Source organism: Balaenoptera physalus, assembly GCF_965194825.1.
Source record: "Balaenoptera physalus genome assembly, chromosome: X".
NCBI lineage: Eukaryota > Metazoa > Chordata > Mammalia > Artiodactyla > Balaenopteridae > Balaenoptera > Balaenoptera physalus.
Genome location: NC_138903.1, coordinates 94,117,433 through 94,135,078, shown reverse-complemented (window position 1 = coordinate 94,135,078; position 17,646 = coordinate 94,117,433). Strand labels below are relative to the sequence as shown.

Here is a 17,646-nt window from a genome sequence, read left to right as displayed (position 1 = left end):
GGGCACGCCTTAAATAAGACTCAAGAGACAGTGGCTCTATTTGGTTAATGGCACTACTTCATAACATTGGGTTTCTTCTGATTTCAGGTGAAAGTTGGCCCTGAGGGTTTAGAAGGCATCTACGAGTCATAAGTGTTATCTAAAGAGTCTAGCTTAGCCAGGATGGGTGTTGCTAGTAGTAGAAGAGACATGAGAAGGTCGCTAGCCTCAGTGTTGGTATCTGTGGTCATGTCAGTAGGATTGACCAACCTGAATAGCCAACAGCGTGGCTCCCATTGTCCCCAATCTGACCTATGTTGTAAGACTCCCTGTTGTGTGCATGTGGTATACTGTTTCCAACAGACCCTGTCAACAGTAGTGTGTGGATTACTAGGGCTGGGTGAACCACCAATAGACATACAGCCAACACTGGCAAGGGCAGTAACTCCTCAGGTAAGAAGGGGCATACAAACAGGGTAGGGATTAAGGTTGGAGGTCACCTGTAGCCATCAGTAGGGGACCTGATTGTCCCTGGGTATTGTTCACATGGGGTTACCTGGTCTGGGAGAGGTTTCGTTCCACCTCCTGGGCTCCACAGTGCCTTTACTGGAGCAAAGTACATGGATGGCAGATAAGGACACCTCTTTCTCCAGAAATTGGCGGGTAGTTTGCTTGGCTTATACTGGATGACGAATGAACACAGGCTAAGGATGGTTTCAGAATCACTGGTCCACGTCAGGTTCTCATCAGGATCAAGAAGGAAGTGGCTAAGCTCCGGGTTTTCTATGAGGGAGAAAGGAAAGATGAAAGTACCAGGTGAAAGTTTCTTTTCGGTGCATGGCAACGCCTGGGCTCCCATGTCTGTGAAAACTGACAACTGGGTTGTGTCTGCTGTGGATGTGTACACCAGCAGAGATAGAAATGTCTCTGCTGGTGGTCTCGTCATTTGTTGTGAATTTAAATATGGTGTAGCTATGCCAGAGGGGTAGGAACTTAATATAATCTGGACCGTGGGCAGTATTTCTGACCACTTGAAGGACCACTGCCCTCCAAGTTCTCTCAACAGCCCTTGATTTAAAAGTTCATCATGGGGCTTCCCTGGTGGCACAGTGGTTGAGAGCCTGCCTGCCAACGCAGGGGACACGGGTTCGAGCCCTGGTCTGGGAAGATCCCACATGCCGCGGAGCAACTAGGCCCGTGCGCCACAACTACTGAGCCTGCGTGTCTGGAGCTTCTGCTCCGCAAACAAGAGAGGCCGCGACAGTGAGAGGCCCACGCACCGCGATGAAGAGCGGCCCCCGCTCACCGCAACTAGAGAAAGCCCTCGCCCAGAAACGAAGACCCAACACAGCCAAAAAAATAAAAATAAATAAATTAATTAATTAAAAGCTTAAAAAAGAAAAACAAAACCCCTATCATCTGGGACCCAAATCGATTTCCATAATCATATGTTGCTACGCGGTCATTTAAAAAAAAAAGTTCATTATGTCTTTCCAGGATCCCTGCTACTGGAAGATGATAGGATAGGTGACAAACCCAAGCAATGTTTTCTTGTAATGCCCATTGCTGGTTTGCTTTACAGTGATGTGGGAACCTTGGTCTGACGGTATAACTTGTGCGGCAGTCCCAAGGGCTGTAAAAGCTATTTTGTCAAGCCCTCAATAATATGAGGAGAGGCCTGTGCCTTGCATGGATACACTAATGGAAGGCCTGTATAGAAGGCCGGGAGGTTATGGTAAATTAACTTCAGTGGCAGGGTATGTGGTGATTTTCTCATGGAGTTGCAGCACTCTAGTAGGGCCAGGTTTAGCTCAATCCAGTAGATCCCATTATCATTTGAGTAGAGGCCTCAGTTGCTCTGCGGGGAGCTTCTGCTATTACCCAGGACATAACAGGAATCTCAATCCACAGCGTAACTGGCTCTGCTCCAGTAAAGCCTTCAGTTTCAGTAAGGGCTCAGTGTACCTCCACAAGTTGCCTCTCCACTGGCCAATACCTTGGGACTGAGTCTGGGAGTCACGTGTGCCAAAAGCCCACGGACATTTGGTCCAGTGGCTCCCATAAGTGAACGTTAGGGTGGCCGGAACTTCCAATTGTAAGTCCTGCCCTCAGAGCACTAGTGGGAGAGCTGAAATGATAGCCTTCTTTAGTTTACCTAGTGCCTGTGGTGGCTCAGGTCCCCACTGAAAAGCGGAGGTCCTATGGGGGGCTCCATAGATGGGCGCCAGCAAATATTTGAGGTTGGCACCAGAATCCAAGCATGCCTACCAAATGTTGGGCCTCCTTTACCAATCTGGGAGGCTGGCTGGAGCACTAGGAGCTTTTCCTTTACCCAGTTGGGACTAGTTTACCCTTTTGAGTTTCAAACATAGCCCAGAAATTTAACAAACTAGGAGGTGCCTTGTACCTTATGGCGGGCAATTGCCCATCCCCTCTCAGGGAGGTGTTCACTCACAGTTGTGATGGTGTGTGACACAGAGTCTTGGCCAGGTCCAGTGACGAGGATGTCGTCGACACAATGCCAGAGCTGAGTCTCTGCAGGACGTGGCTCGTGCCGAGCAGGCATCTAGGTCCCGACTGCAAATCCCATGGGCAATCACGGGCGCATTCATGTACCCCACAGGTCACTGGGAAAAAGGTGTACTGTTGATCCTCAAAGGGGAAGGCAAATTGTGATATTTAACAAAGAGAACATGTGAGCCCAGTCTATGACTCTGAACCATTTACCAGGGTTATTCTGAATGTCATTCATTAAGGGAACAATATATAGTAGAGGGGCTCTAATACAGGGAGCAGCCTTGTTTAACTCTCTCTAGTCTACAGATAGCCTGTACTCATTAGTAGTGGCTTTAAGCACAGGCCATACCACCGAACTCAAAGGTGGGAATCCATATCCTTTCTTTAAGTAAGTCAGCTAGGACAGGCCATAATCCTTCAGTGCTTTCCTTTTAGTCAGTACCTCTTACACGGGTAGAGGAAGGTGAACTGGCCAGTGCCCACCAGTGGCATCAAAACCTTAGGCTTGTTTCACGAGGTCACCTGCTGACTGAGGAAGCCCATTCCAATAAAGGGAAAAGAGTCTCAGAGAACGACCAGCACAGAAGCGTCTTTTAGCAAAACTAAGCCCATATTAAAAGCTAAGCAGATGGGACTTCCCTGGCGGTCCAGCGGTCGACTCTGCACGTCCACTGCGGGGGCCGTGGGTTCGATCCCTGGCTGGGGAACTAAAATCCCGCATGCCACACAAAAAGTTAAAAGAAAAAGCTAAGCAGATAATTATCCCTTCAATTAATTCTCCTCCAAAGCCCGTCATCTCCTGGTGGGGGGGTGGGGGGGCGGGGCTTTAAAGTATGAGTGCTTCCTGGGATTAGGGAGCTTTGGACACCTGTGTCCACCAGAGCCAGCCAGTGTTGTTAATATTTTACAGTTTACGTAGTAAAAGGGCTACTGTCGGCCAGAAGAGGCCTGCTTTGAGACCAATGGGTCCTGATGTGGGAGCAGGTCCTTGCCACTGGCAGAGGTCAGGGGCAGACGTGGAAGGTAAGCTTGTCTCTGAAGGAAAAGCCTGGCCAGGTAGCAATCTAACTTTAGTAAATATTTTAATTGCTCCACGGATTTACCAGAGATCATCTAATATCTCTGGGCTCCTTGTTCCTTAGGGTCCAATACAACCAACCTCTCTTGTTCATTTCAGGGTTCACGCTTAAGAGTGGCCTGGTTTTAAGTGGTTTATTTGACCGAGGAAGGGGGCAATCCCTCTATGGGTAGTAATTTTGATTTAGGCCAGGTGGGGTATTGTTAACAGGCAGCACTTGACTTTGAGTTTGTCTTTCATGAGTTTCTGTTAAATCCAGGGCAGCTATGTCCTCTTGAATTGTCTCAGCATGAGCCATCACTGCCTGGAAAGAGGACTTACACTTTTCACGAGCGCCCCCTGAGGAACAACTTGGTCGACTCAGGACTAAATTCAGCCTCCTCGAGACTTGGCAAATCACCACGCTGCATGCCATCTGTCGCCTGTTAAGCCCATCCCAACATCCCCAGCTGTTGGAGGCTAATGGCTTTCCTTTAAGAGTTTGCCCAGGATCACTATGAGGCCTAACGTAGGGTGGGCAGCATTCTAAGAAATAAAAATCCACATCAACAAAGTATCTACCTACTTACCTACCTATCTCTCTCCAAGGCCTCCTCTGGGACCATTCCTGGCTTCTGCACTAATTGCGTGAGATCCTTCAGTAGGGACACCATTTTCGCATCCCATGTTATGGCAGTCAATTGATTAATTACATTCCCTGCTGGGTGGAGCTCACTGTCCAGCAGATTCTATACAGCCAGAGAGCCCTTTTTTCATTTGGCTCTTAGGCTACGTCCCTAAGGAGAGACTGGGTCTCAGGGATGGGTGAGAGAAAGGATATGTTTCCTCCTCCAACTGAGAACACACCTCACCTCCTTAGCCCTCCTACTTTGTCTTTTCTGTCAATAATTTATTACTTTGTGAGTGGTTACCAACAAAACAGAGGATAAATAACTGTCAGGATGGTATTGAACTGCCTTTCCTTCTAGAGGGCACCAGACCTCTTTTCCCAGGGTTCTCCAATTTGTCTCGACTTCCAAAGGCGTTAAGGCTCCAAGCAAAAACAACAGTGAACAGAGCCCGACACGTCTTGCGGTTTGGAGCATGTGTTCATTAAGACAGCCACCTCCAGGACTTCCCTGGCGGTCCAGTGGTTAAGGCTCTGCGCTTCCACTGCAGTGGGCACGGGTTCGATCCCTGGTCAGGGAACTGATATCCCACATGCCGTGCAGCCAAAAAAACAAACAAAACAAAAAAGACAGCCACCTCCTTCAAGTCCTGGGAGCAGCTGGAATATTAACTTCCGTGCAGTCAGTCATTTTAAGTAATGCTTTAGCCCACATCCTTTGGGGAAGGGACTAGAAAGATGCCATCTGCCACAGCAGGTCAGAGTGACACAGCGGCAGAGACAGGCTAGCTGTTTACAAAGATGTCCTAAGAGACCAGCCTCGGCCTGACGCCTCTGACTTACTGACTCATTTCCCTGCCATAGCCACGCCCCGGCCATGAGGATGTCCTCTCACCTCAGAGCACCCCAGATCACCAGCCCAGCTACAGGGAGCCTGTTATGGGATCAGAGGTAGCCCACTCTTGGTCCAGAGGCCCGCACCCCTCCCCTTTTCCTATGTGGGCCCACAGGTCTTACAACGTCTAGTACCTGCCTAGTGAGGGACCCAGCTGGGTGGGCTGATCTTTCGTGGGGAGCCCAGTGCCTCTGATCCCAAAAACTCAGTTACAATGGCATGGGTTGGCTCAAATACTGCTGCTGCTGCTTGATCAGGCTAATGACACCCAGGGAGACACCATAAATACAGATAAAGTGTAATACAGCACAGAGCAACGCCATGCCAAAGTGACATGGGGGAGTTCCACATTTTGAGTCCCAACCACTTAAGACTGTCCAGGATTGTTCTGCCAATGGATAGTCCTCCTGACTGGGTGGACCCTACATTGATTTCTTGACTATCACCCAAATCCTCCACTTTCCTCATCAACACAAGTAATGAGTGCGAGGGATTTAGGGGCTGATCAAAGATTAAAGTATCACCAGAAAGTGGCAGTAGCACAAGATGACCTTTATCTGGAGGAAGCTTTCACAGCTTTGCATGCACGGGAAGTGTCTTAACAACAGGAGAACTGCCAGAGGCTACCGTGTGGAAGCACCACTCAGGAAAGAAAAGCGGGGGAAATGCCAGGGAAGAGCAGGCTCAGACAGAGGACTAGTGTGTTTGGGTGATACCACTCAGTAGCATGATGGGGAGCCTCTGGATCGGAGAGTACCAAAGGCCAGCAGTGGTGTGGGGTCTCAGTGGTGTGGGGTCTTTTGTAACTACAGGCTTGATCTTATCTATAGCTAACAGGCGTTGGCTGCAGTTCTGCATGGCATGCAAAGCACTCAAGCTCTGGATGGATTAAAATCTACTTACTTGGAATATATTCAAAGCAAATGAATGTGTAAAAATTGAGTTTGGTGCGGCCGGGCTTTTGAGCTAATGGGTTCCAGCCTGCTTGGAAGAAGGAAAGAGAGGCCATCTTTGGCTACTTTACATAACAATGTCCGTGTTGGAGAATGAATGGGTGAGCCTTTCCAAGTACAGTATGAGTGTGTTAATAGGAATTTATTTGTGTGATTAAGTAAATGTTTGTGCATCTTCATATGCAGGAGTGAACAGGTGACCATGTGCATGGATATGAGCATGTTTGTGTGTGTGAGTGAAAATGTACGCATGTTTATTTGCCTGATATTATTTTGGGGGGGGGGCCATGCTGCACGGCTTGCAGGATGTCAGTTCCCCGTCCAGGGACTGACCCCAGGCCACGGCAGTGAAAGTGCCGAGTCCTAACCACTACACCGCCAGGGAATTCCCATGTCTGACATTTTAAAAGTACATCTGACCCTTAAACAACAGGGGATTGAATAGCGCAGATCCACGTATATGCAGATTTTTTTCAACAGCAAATACCACCGTACTACACGATATGCGATTACTTGAATCCGCAGATGCAGAACCCTGGATTCGGAGGAACCTCACATACACAGGGCGGACTATACGTTATACGTATTCAACTGCACGTGGAGGGTCAGCACCCCTAACCCCTGTGTCGTTCAAGGGTCAACTCCATTAGTGTATTTGAATGAATGAATCTGTGAGTGTATGTGAGTGAATGTGTGAGGTTCTTGGTGAGTGTGAGCACATTCCTAGTTGGGAGCATGTTAGCGTGTATGTGAGGGAATGAGTGTAAGTATGTAAGTGTAAGTGACTGTGACTGAGTGTGTCAGCACATTCTCGTGAAACGTGAGCGGCTATTGTAAGCAAACGAGTGTGTGAGCGTGGTCGTGCAAGTGAATGTGACCTTGCGCATGTATATAAGCACAGGTGTGAGAGCGAACGTGGGAGCCTATTAAAATATGAGTTTGTGTGTTGAAGTAAATGGGACTTCTCATATGTATGAGTGAATTCATGAGCCTGTACGTGGACGTTAGCATACTGGTGTGTGTGTGAGTGAATGTGTGTTTGTGAGCACGTGAAAGTGGAGTAGGTTGCTGTGAGTTAATGTGCAAGTGTGTGTGTGGGAGTATATCTGACCATCTCTATGTGTGTGGGTAAAATGTGTGAACTTCATGGTAAGTGTGAGCATATGCATTTGTCAGAGTATGAGTATGATGCTGTTTGTGAACGTGCTGTGTGTGGGGAAATGTATGAGTACGTGACTGTGAGCATATATGAGTGTGTGTGAGTGAATGAGCAAGTTTGAGGGAGTGCATGTGTAAGCATGTTTTCATGAGTGAGTGAATGTGTAACTGTTCATTTGGGTAAGCTTGTTAACGTGTGAGTGTATTTTTGTGAATATGAGAATATGCTTGTGAGTTTGAGTGTATCTGTGTGTGAAGGTGTGAGCTTTGTGATGACTGGAGAAAATCTGTGTTCAAGTGAATGCATGAAAGTGTTGCTGTTTGTGAGCATGTTACTATGCACGTATAAGTGAAACTGAGTGTACTGTTGTCAGCACATAGGAATGTCTGTATGTGAATGACTTTGCAAACATGTTCACGGGTTAGTGGACACGTGAGGATTTTGTGTGAGTGAATGTGGGTATGATCATATATGAGTGTGTCTATGCATATGAGTAAAGTTGGGAGTATGCTCGTGAGTCAGTGAATATGCTCCAATGTTAGAGAATTTTTGGCTGTGTGCATGTATCTGAGCATTCCTTATGTCTCAGTGAATGTGTTCATGTGTTCATGTGAAGAATACGCTGTGGATGTGAGTGAATAGTGATCACACTTGTATATGTGAGCATGTTCATGTGTGTGTGCGAATGATTATATGTAAGGATGTCTATGCGGGTGAAGGAATTTGCAACCGTGTTTGTGTGGGCGACTGAGTGTTTGTGCATGTGAGGGTGTGAACATCTTATGGGTAAGTAGGTTCATGCACGTAAGTAAGTGTATGAGTGACACAGTGTATGTGAGGCATACTCGGGTGGGTGAGTGAATGCCTAACCATGTTAATTGAGTATATCTGTACTGGAACGAATGTGTGCATGTGTCAGCGTGTCTAGGAATGGGAGTAAATCTGTGAGCAGGTTCACTTGAGTGAACGCGTAACTTGTGGATGTATGTGAGCATGTCTGTGTGTAAGAGTGAATGGAGCCTGTTCATATGTCAGTGTGTTAATGTGCGTTTGTGTGTTTCTGTGTGTTCACGTGTATGAGTGAATTTGTAAGCATGTGCATGATGGTAGCATGTCCATCAGTGAGTGAATGTGGAACCGTGTTCATTTTTGTGAGCCTGTTAATGTGTGCATCTATTTCTGAGTCAACACATGAGTGTATGTGTATGTGTGAATGTTGATCAGATGCATGTACATGACTGTGTTAATGAGGGTGCCTGTGAGTTTATGAGCAGGTTCACTGTCTGCATATGTAAATATCTTCATGTTTGTGTGCAAATGACTGTGTGAGTATATATCTGTGATCATGTTCCTGTGTCTGCATGAATGTGTAAGCTTATCATGTATGTTCATGAAGGTGAATTTATGCTTTGCCCATGTGTTTTTGTACATTTGTGTGTGAGTAAATGTGCAAAAAAGTTTGTGTCAGTAAATGCGTGAGCATATAAATATATATATATATACAAATATGTGTGCATATTATCAAAGTGCAAGTTTAAGTGAATATAGGAACATGTGTGTGTTAATGAATATGTAAACATGCTTGTGTGTAGGGGCATGTTAATGTGTGTGTTCTGTTGTGTGAGTCAATGTGATTATGTTTGTGTGTGATGAAAAGTGTGTTCATTTGTGTGGAAGTGATAATGTGAGCATGTCTATGTGCAACTGTGAGTGCGTGAGTATATGTGAGTTTGCGCGTGAGAGACTGTGTGAGTGAATATGATCCTGTCGATATGTGAAAGTGTGATCGTGGCCATGTCTGTGCATGAGTGGTTTTGGGGTGAGTGTGAATGTTGTTTTTTAAATAAATGTGAGAGCATGTGTGTTTATGAGCGTGTAGGCTGTGTGAATATGTGAACGTGTTCACCTGTGTGAACTTGTTCATGCGTGCGTGATGTGTGTGTGTGTGTGCATGTTGTGTTTTAAATAAATGTGAGAGCATGTCCATGTGTGAATGTGTGAGTGGAGGTAGGGAGTGAGTGTGTGTGAGTGTGCAGTCATGTCCGTATGTAAGCCCATGAGAATGTGTGTGTGTTTATGTGCGAATGTGAGTGAAAGTGGGAGTGTCCACTTGTTCGTGAGATAACGTGAGCACGTTTGTGTGTCTGGGAATGTTAATGTTTAAGTACGTTCACGTGTGGGTGAATGTCTGAGTATACTTGTGTGTTTGAGCATGAACATATGCAAAAGGAAGTTTGAACACGTTTCTGTTTTGAGCATGTTAATGTGAAAGTGTGAAAGTTTGTGTTTGTGTTTAAATGAATGTGTGTGTTCATTCATATCTGAGTGTGTGAGCATGTGCATGTAAGGGAGCATGTTCATATGTACAAATTAATGTACGAACAAGTTGGTGTGTGTGAAGCTATTAATGTATAATTATTTTCCCTGTGTGCAGCTGAATGTGTAAGCAAGTTCATGTATGTGAGCACGACGAACAATGTTAAGTGAAGTTGTGAGTGTATGCGGGTGTGTCTGTATATGCGAATTAATCTGTAAGCAAGTCCGTGGGAGTGAATACGTCAATATGTTTGTTTGATGGTGTTAATGTCTTCTTGTGCTCATGAGTGTCTGAGCAGCTTTGTGTGTGTGATCGAAAATAAGGATGTGCAGTTATGTGAACATTTTCCTTTGTGTAAATAAATGTGTAAGGTTTTTGTGTGTTTGAGTGTGTTAAAGTGTGAATATGCTCATTCAGTGAATGCGTGAATATGGGTATCTGAGTGAACGAACATGTTCGAATATGTGTAATTGTATTGAAATGTGTGTTACTATGTGTACATTCATGAATGTGACTACGTGATTGTATTCATGTGTGGATTAACATATGAACATGTTCGGGTGTGAGCAAATGGAGGAGCAGTTTTGTGTGTGAGAAGATGTTCATGTTGGTGAAAATGTTAACATCTTAGTTTGCATGGCTGTGTGAGCGTCCTGTGATTGGACATGAGTGCATCTAGGTGTGAGTGAATGTGTGAGCATGCTTGCGCATATACGCATGTTAATGTGAGTGTGCTCACTCGTGTGAATGAATGTGAGGATGGGCTCCTATGGGGGACTGAATGCGTGAATGTGTTCGTGTGGGAACGACTGTGAGCCTGTAGGTGTATGTTCACGTGCAAGTGGGAATGAATGCATTATTTTATGTGTGTGAGACAGCATCAGTGTGTTCATGTGTGTGAGTGGATGTGTGAGTATGAGTGTACGTAAGCATGTCTGTGTGCGAGTGACTGTGAGTTTGTGAGTGGATGTTATTGTGTCTGCCAGTGTGTGAGCATGGTCTTGCGTGTGACTGAGTTAATATGCACGTACGTGTGAGCATGTTCATTTGTGTGAACTTGTTCACGTGTGAGTGATTGGTGAGTGTGTATGTGTTTGAGCACATTTCTTTCAGTAAATATGCAGGCATGTCCATGTGCGAGCATGAGCATGTGTGAGTGAATGCAAGTGTATGAGTCTCTCTATGTGTGAATGCACCAGCATGTTCCTGTGTGAAAAATGTGTGAGCATGTCCGCATGTGTGAACACGCTGATGTGAAAATGTAAGAGCGTGTGTAAGTATGTTCGTGCGTGAATGTGTCAGCATGTGAGTGTGTTTGTGTAAGTGGATAGAATGCTTATATGTGTTACAGATTTAATGTGTAAGTGTGAGTGAATGGGTGAGGATGCGGTTGAGTGTGTTTCTTTTTTTTCAGGACCCCACGTCCATACAGTGAACTGTACGGCACTGTGCAGAAAGAAGTTTTTATTTTCTATTGGCTCACAGCTGTCTTTAACCAGCTCTACAGCTAGGCCACATTATTCTCTGTGTATTACATCACACTGCTGCTATAGAAACATGTGTGACTCCTGTCATTCAACCCGCTGGCTTCACTGCAGGATAACTGCCCAGAAACTGAGCTGCAGAGAGAGAAGTGTGTTACTCCAAGCCTAATGCTTCAGAAAAGCAAAGTGCTATTGGGAATAATTGTCTGAATGACACCTGAGAAGTAAATGGGTTTCTGTGTTAGGGCAAATCCCAGACTCCAGCATTTAGGGTCGCTGTGAACAAGCCCCAGCAGTGTGCTATGTAGGGACAGGGGTTCCCATAAACACAGTCCTTTATTACAACCTTTCGGACCCCTCACATGCCTCTAGAGAATGGAAGCTGTGTAAGACCGTTAACAAACCCCAGCAGGGCCAGGGAGCCAGGGACCCCACCAATCCCAGGGTCATACGTCTCACTCTAGAAAATTCAGTGCCACTCAGGCAATTCCATCCCTTTTGGTGGAATCCGGAGGACCCTAAAGGGCCAGCACAGAGCCCTGCCCAAGGGCTCCCAGCTAAAACAGCAATTGGGAGCAGAAATGCAGTCCACATTCCCCTCATCGAGCCATGTGCCCTGGCACCGAAATGCAGCCCAGAAGCTGGGAAACTCATTCTACTTTACCTGCCCAGAGGGGCCGCCTTATGTGCTAGCATTGATCAGTGTGAGAACTCAGCTAAAGTATCCAAACATCTCTAAAAGGAAAATTAAAAGTGTTACAGACTGGGCTTCCCTGATGGTGCAGTGGTTAAGAATCCGCCTGCCAATGCAGGGGACACGGGTTCGAGCCCTGGTCCGGGAAGATCCCACGTGCCGCGGAGCAACGAAGCCCGTGCGCCACAACTACTAAGCCTGTGCTCTAGAGCCCGCGAGCCACAACGACTGAGCCCGTGTGCCACAACTACTGAAGCCCATGCACCTAGAGTCCGGGCTCCACAACAAGAGAAGCCACTGCGATGAGAAACCCGTGCACCTCAACAAAGAGTAGCCCTGGTTCGCCGCAACTAGAGAAAGCCCACGCGCAGCAACGAAGACCCAACACAGCCAAAAAATAAATAAAAGTAAATAAATTAAAAAAAAAAAAGTGCTACGGACTGCATGTTTGCGTACCCTCCAAAATCCATGTTGAAAGCCTAACAGTGTGATGGTATCTGGGAGGTAATTAGGCTTAGATGAGGTCATGAGGGTGGGCTCCCCATGATGGGATTAGTGCCCTTACAAGAAGAGGAAGAGACACCAGAACTCTCTCTCTTTCCACCATGTGAGCACACAGCCAGAAGGCAGTCATCAGCAAGCCAGGAAGAGAGCTCTCACCAGAAACCAAAATGTCCAGCCCCTTGGTTTTGGACTTCCCAGCCTCCAGAAGGATAAGAAATAAATGTCTGTTGTTGCCACTCAGTCTATGGGATATTTGTTATAGTGGCCAGAACTAAGACAAGAAGCCTCCAGAGAGGGTGCCTAAATCCCATCTTTGCAGTGATGACCTCAGCTCCATAACCTAACACTGTCCTCCCTGATGAGCTCAGGAAGGCAAGAAAAGTTGTGCGGGTAACCACTTCCCTTCCTCTTTGAACTTCACTGCTCCAGCTTCTCTCTCTCCCCAGTGTCTATCACAGGTTCAGGCTTCACAGGAAAGACGAAGCAAGGAAGAATAAAAAATGTCTCATTTATTCCTTCACTCCACGATATGGGAGTGCCGATGTCATACCAGGTGCTGGGCTGGGCAGAGCCCTCAGGCAGCTGCTTTTCACAACACTGTGGCTTCCAGTTCTCTTGCCCAGACTGGAAGCCGCTTTGCTAGCTTTCCCTGGCTCCTCCTCCTCCTCTTCTCACTGCCCCTTCCTTCTCAAGGGAAAATAAAGCTCCTATTTGAACCTGAACAGGACAAAGTTCCCAAGGCTTCTGCTTGTGAACTTGTGGGGGAAGAGGAAGAACGGGTTAAACCCTGAGGCTCTCCTCCACCTGACACACAAAGAGAGGTTCGACTCAGTCGAGTGGGAGGCCTCACAGGGAGATCTAGGGGTCCCTAAACTCTGAGGCACTTGGCCCAACCTACCTGAAGCCCTGCTTGAGAAGAGGAATGGGTGTGATGGCAGGTGACTCTCACAGGGTAGGTGCCACTGCCTGGATCCTGCTTGCGGCTGATAACCTCACAGACCTGGGGATGGACTCGGGCTCAACTTGCCCGTGGAGCAGGCAATGGTTCGAATGGGTTTTCAGTGCTCTTGACACTACCACTTATCTCTAGGCAGTGTTCTCCTTCCTGTCCTCACTGTTCTTTACCCTCATCCCTCATCCTCTCTGTCCTGACTTCTCTACTCAACTCTGTCCAGTGTCAGCTCTCATTCTCCTGCTGCCTCTTTCTTCCTTCGATTAAAGCAATTCAAAATGTAATCCGGTACGTTCACTCCTTGATTCCTAGAGTCTCACTCTCTTCCGGAATCAAGTTGCAAATCTCTACCCAGGTGCTCTTTTCTCCCAGCGTGACGCCCCCAGCAACTTTAACCTTGCCCCCGTGGTACCTATGGGCCCCTGGCAGATGCTCACCTTCCTCTTCTCCTGCCCCCCTGGGCTGAGCTTCCTTCCTCTCCAGAGCATGCTGCAGTGGCAGGCCAGGCAGGGAAGATACCTCCTAGGACACCCACCTTGCACCAAAGCGTTCTGCTTTGTTCTCCGCTTCCCTCAGCCCTGCCACCCACTCCATTCAGAGAGCAGCTACCCCACCTCCTGGCCTCCCTGCTCCCCAAATACACACACACACGCACACGCATGCGTGCACACACACACACACACACACGCGCGCGCGCGCGACATCCCCAGACTGAGCGCCTGCGGTGCCCCCGTCTGTCTAAAGAAAGTCCAAAGTTGTTCTTGCACTTCCCTCTTCATCGAATATTTGGCCAAATCTATGCAGGGACCCCCTTTTTCTCATATGTCCCAGGTCTGCATTCAAAAAAAGGTTAATGTAACCCACCCCCTCCCACCTTAGGCATCAGGTGTAAATAGATCAGAGTCTGAAAGATGGTGATGAGGTGCCTCAGAGATAATGCAGATTATCCACACCTGACAATCCCCAGAGCTTGGCCCTTGCCCCTGCTCCCTCCTTCTGGCCCTGGATGCCTGCTGAGATGCTATCTTGCTTAAAACAATGGGAGAATGTGCTTGGTGTTTTTAAACTGTGGTTGTTAGTCTCTGCTGAGGTACAGGAGAACGTGGAAAGGAGGAAATGAGGTAGCTACTCCCTGACACCTACCAGTGTTTGGCCCAACTGACCCAAACGATATCACACAAGGGGCAGGGGCTGTGCTCTAACACCTGAATTCCCCTATACCCAGCCCTCTAGCCCTCGCTCTCCTCCCTAAGGTCCCCACCTAGAGCCACTGCTGTCCTTGTAACGTAAGGCTACTGACGGAGCTTGCTTTCTGCTTTCTCCACCTCAGCCTCCCAGCCCCTAGGTACACACACACTCACCTCGGAACACCTTATCCCCTCACACGCTGGAGGGAACAATGCAGCAAAGGGAAAGCAACAGTCAAGTGACCCACCTCCAAAGCTCAGGGCCCAGGGCAATGGCCTTGGTTTTCAAGGTAGCTCTCAGGGCAAACATGATGCCCTCAATGGTCTACCCCCAAGTGCCAAATCCTCACAGCTGAGTGCTCTTTAGGGTGGAGGCACCGGATATTCAGAAGACTTGTATTCATTTCCACAAATATGAACTATGAGTGTTCATTAACCCCTTAGAGTTGCTATCTAGTTCAACCTCCCATAGAACCTCTAATTAATGTACCCTTTCTTTCCTCTGTCATTGGTTTAGGGTTCCTGGGTGTCCCCTGGGCCAAAGAATACTACTCCTGTTCTGTGGGCTTAGGGTAGGTTTCCTGTCACTTCAAGCTGTGTGGCTCAGGCTAGCTGCCCTTTCCACGGGGAAGGCTAGGAGGGAATACACAAAGGAACTGACTCATTGCCTTCGTGGTGGTTTGTATTTCTGTTTCTTTGCCATTTCTCATCTCTGCTCTAGAAATCTGAATGCTAGGCTAAAGGGTTTGGATTTTATTGGACAGCTAAAGTCATCAGAAGTTCTTGACATAATCAGGCTTGATTTATAAAGACCATGCTGATTGCAGTGTGCTGAATGGATTAGAGGGACCAACACTAATATTAGGGAGACGAGAGGTTGGGAGGTTGTTGCAGAAATTCCGTAGGAAGATGCCCAAGGCCTGATCTGGGGGTGGCTCACGATCAATAGAGAGATAAGAACAGAGTTGGGATGTTTTCTGGAGGTAGAACCAATACAGCCTGGTGGGAGTTGAAGGCTTGGGGGGCAGAGGGGCAAGCACCTGGGGCCCAGGTAGGTGAAGTAGACTGGACAGAGACCATGTGCTCAGTTTTGAACACACTCCATACGGTGAGTACTCGGGGTGCAGAGAAGGTGTGCTCAAGTGCCCTCCCCATAGAGCCTGACAGATGGAGCAGAGAATTCTACCTTGAGCACCACAGCGCCCTCCGGCCTGCACACCCACTTGTGGGTAGAGCTCCTCCACTCACACCAGGGAGTGTACTTCAGTTGTGGGACCTTCTCAAGGGAGTGTGGAGCGAGCAGAAGGCCTCTTGCATGTGAAGCCAGAGAAGTGGGAGAAATTCCAGGGTCGGAGCAAAAGGCCTGGAGGTTGGGAGGCCAGGAGTACCCCGACTGCAGGTCTCTGCAAGTCAGGAAGGTGGGATCTCGAGAGGCAAAGGTGTAGAGCCTGGGAGAAGGCCACTGGTGAGCTTACGTGGTGGGCTGCCTTCCTGTGTTTCAGCACTACTCAACTTAACAGAAAAACCTCAGGTGTCTACACATGAATTTATCTACAAAACAGGAACAGACTTACAGACAGAGACAACAGACTTGGGGGTGCCAAGGCGGCGGCGGGGCGTGGTGTAGGGGAGGGAAGAATTGGGACTAGTTGGGGACTAGCAGATGCAAACTGTTATATATACAATGGATAAACAACAAGGTCCTACTGTATAGAACACAGAGCGATATTCAATATCCTGTGATAAACCATCATGGAAAAGAATATGAAAAAGGATATATACATATATATAAAAAACTGAATCACTTTGCTGTGTACCTGAAAGTAGCACAACATTGTAAATCAACTATTCTTCACTAAAAAAAAAAAAAAAACCAACCCTCAAGCGCCTATAAGCGGTTTACCTCCAATATGTGGGCTCAGGTGGATACCATATCCCATCAGCATCCTGTCCAAGACCTTCTGAACCACTTTCATTTGCATAGATTTTGCTGAAACAGAGAAGTCACCGGTCATCAGGAAGGCCACATTGCTTCCCAGAGAGCAAACAGCAGAGAATACCGCAGCTGTCACCTTTCCAGGGCTTTCCCTTCTCCTGCACACATGCAGACACGTACAGTCATATGTGTACACATTCTCTCCCCCACCCCCTTCTCTCCCCACAGTGAGTCAGCCAGAAGCACCCAGTGAGGAAGACTCCTCCTCCCCCTCCCCAGCTTTTATCCAGAGGATGGGGCACAAAGACTGGGTCCATGTTACCAAGCAGGATGAGGGGCTGGGGGAAGCGGGGGCAGGCATTCTGGGAAGTGGAGAGGAGAGGAAGCAGGCAGGGGGCAGCCCTCAAAAATGCATTACCTCAACCCCCTAAAGAGCCCCAGTTTGTAATCAGCAATGGACACAGCTCTCCAGGTCGGTGGCTGTCCTTCCAGGGGCAGCTGATTGCCCCAGGAAAAGTACTCTTCCACCCTCACTGCCCTCCTGAGCTGAGCTAACAAGTCTACGCCCTCCAGCACAAAGTCACATTTCCCCACCTGGGCATTTTCTTGTCATACCCATGTCAACCTTGCTCTTGTACTCCTCTGTTTTTAGGGCTGGGCATATGGCTTGACACAGACAGAGCACCTTCTGGCCCTCGCCCAACAAAGTCATTTCACACTCTTAGGCCTCAAGGCTGTCTTCTCAAAGACGTTCATTCTGGGAGCTGGCATTTCTCTCACTAATCATGGATTTCCAGCCTGGAGACGTCTTGGCTGAGCATACGCAAGTAGCCAGCCAGAGCCCTGCAGACAGCTGGCCTTTCCAAAGCTCTCTGACGTGCTCACCCAACACACCTGAGACCTTCAGCAGGGCTGTTTCCTCCCAAAGGGCATGGGAATGGGAACAGGCCCTGAGCATCACTGTGATCCTAATGTACTCTCACACGTTGACCAAGGAACATCAGTCCCTGCAGTGTGTGTGTGTGTTCACTATATGTCCTATAAAGTCACTACAAGTAATGAATCAGTGACTACTAAACCACTGCTCCTAGGGGAAATACAGGGTTAGGTTCCTGCGAGCCTCTGGTTACAACACTTTCATCAACCAATCAATATATTAACTTGTTTTATGTCTGTTTCTGTTTCAATTTACAATTTAATCCAATTAGAAATCCAGAATTTACTAAAAGAATTTATATTAACAAAATGCTAAAAGCACCTTCCAACAAAAAACTCTAGAATCTGTCCAAGTCTAAATCACTGGACACTCCCAGTAGTGTCTCCAGAGGTTCCTTCATTGTTGAGGCTTTAGTAACCTCTGCTCATGCCCCCTGGCATCTCTGGA

The 17,646-nt window shown here is 47.6% G+C and overlaps 1 protein-coding gene across 11 annotated transcripts in view; it reads right to left on the bottom strand.

The window, feature by feature from the left end:
• LOC309652282 (uncharacterized protein) overlaps window positions 1–17,646 on the bottom strand; it is a 34,554-nt gene that overhangs the window by 11,893 nt on the left and 5,015 nt on the right. For 3 of the 11 annotated variants that reach the window (XR_014258634.1, XR_014258636.1, XR_014258638.1), the window contains 2 exons: window positions 16,230–16,316; window positions 536–762 (listed from right to left, as the gene is read on the bottom strand). The exons of 4 other annotated variants lie outside the window; for them this stretch is intronic. The gene's annotated coding sequence lies outside the window, so the exon portion shown is untranslated. Of the gene's footprint in view, window positions 1–535; window positions 763–2,434; window positions 2,632–5,210; window positions 5,686–16,229; window positions 16,317–17,646 lie in introns of those variants that run through there. 4 more of the 11 variants (XR_014258643.1, XR_014258639.1, XR_014258640.1 and 1 more) reach the window with 4 other exon arrangements.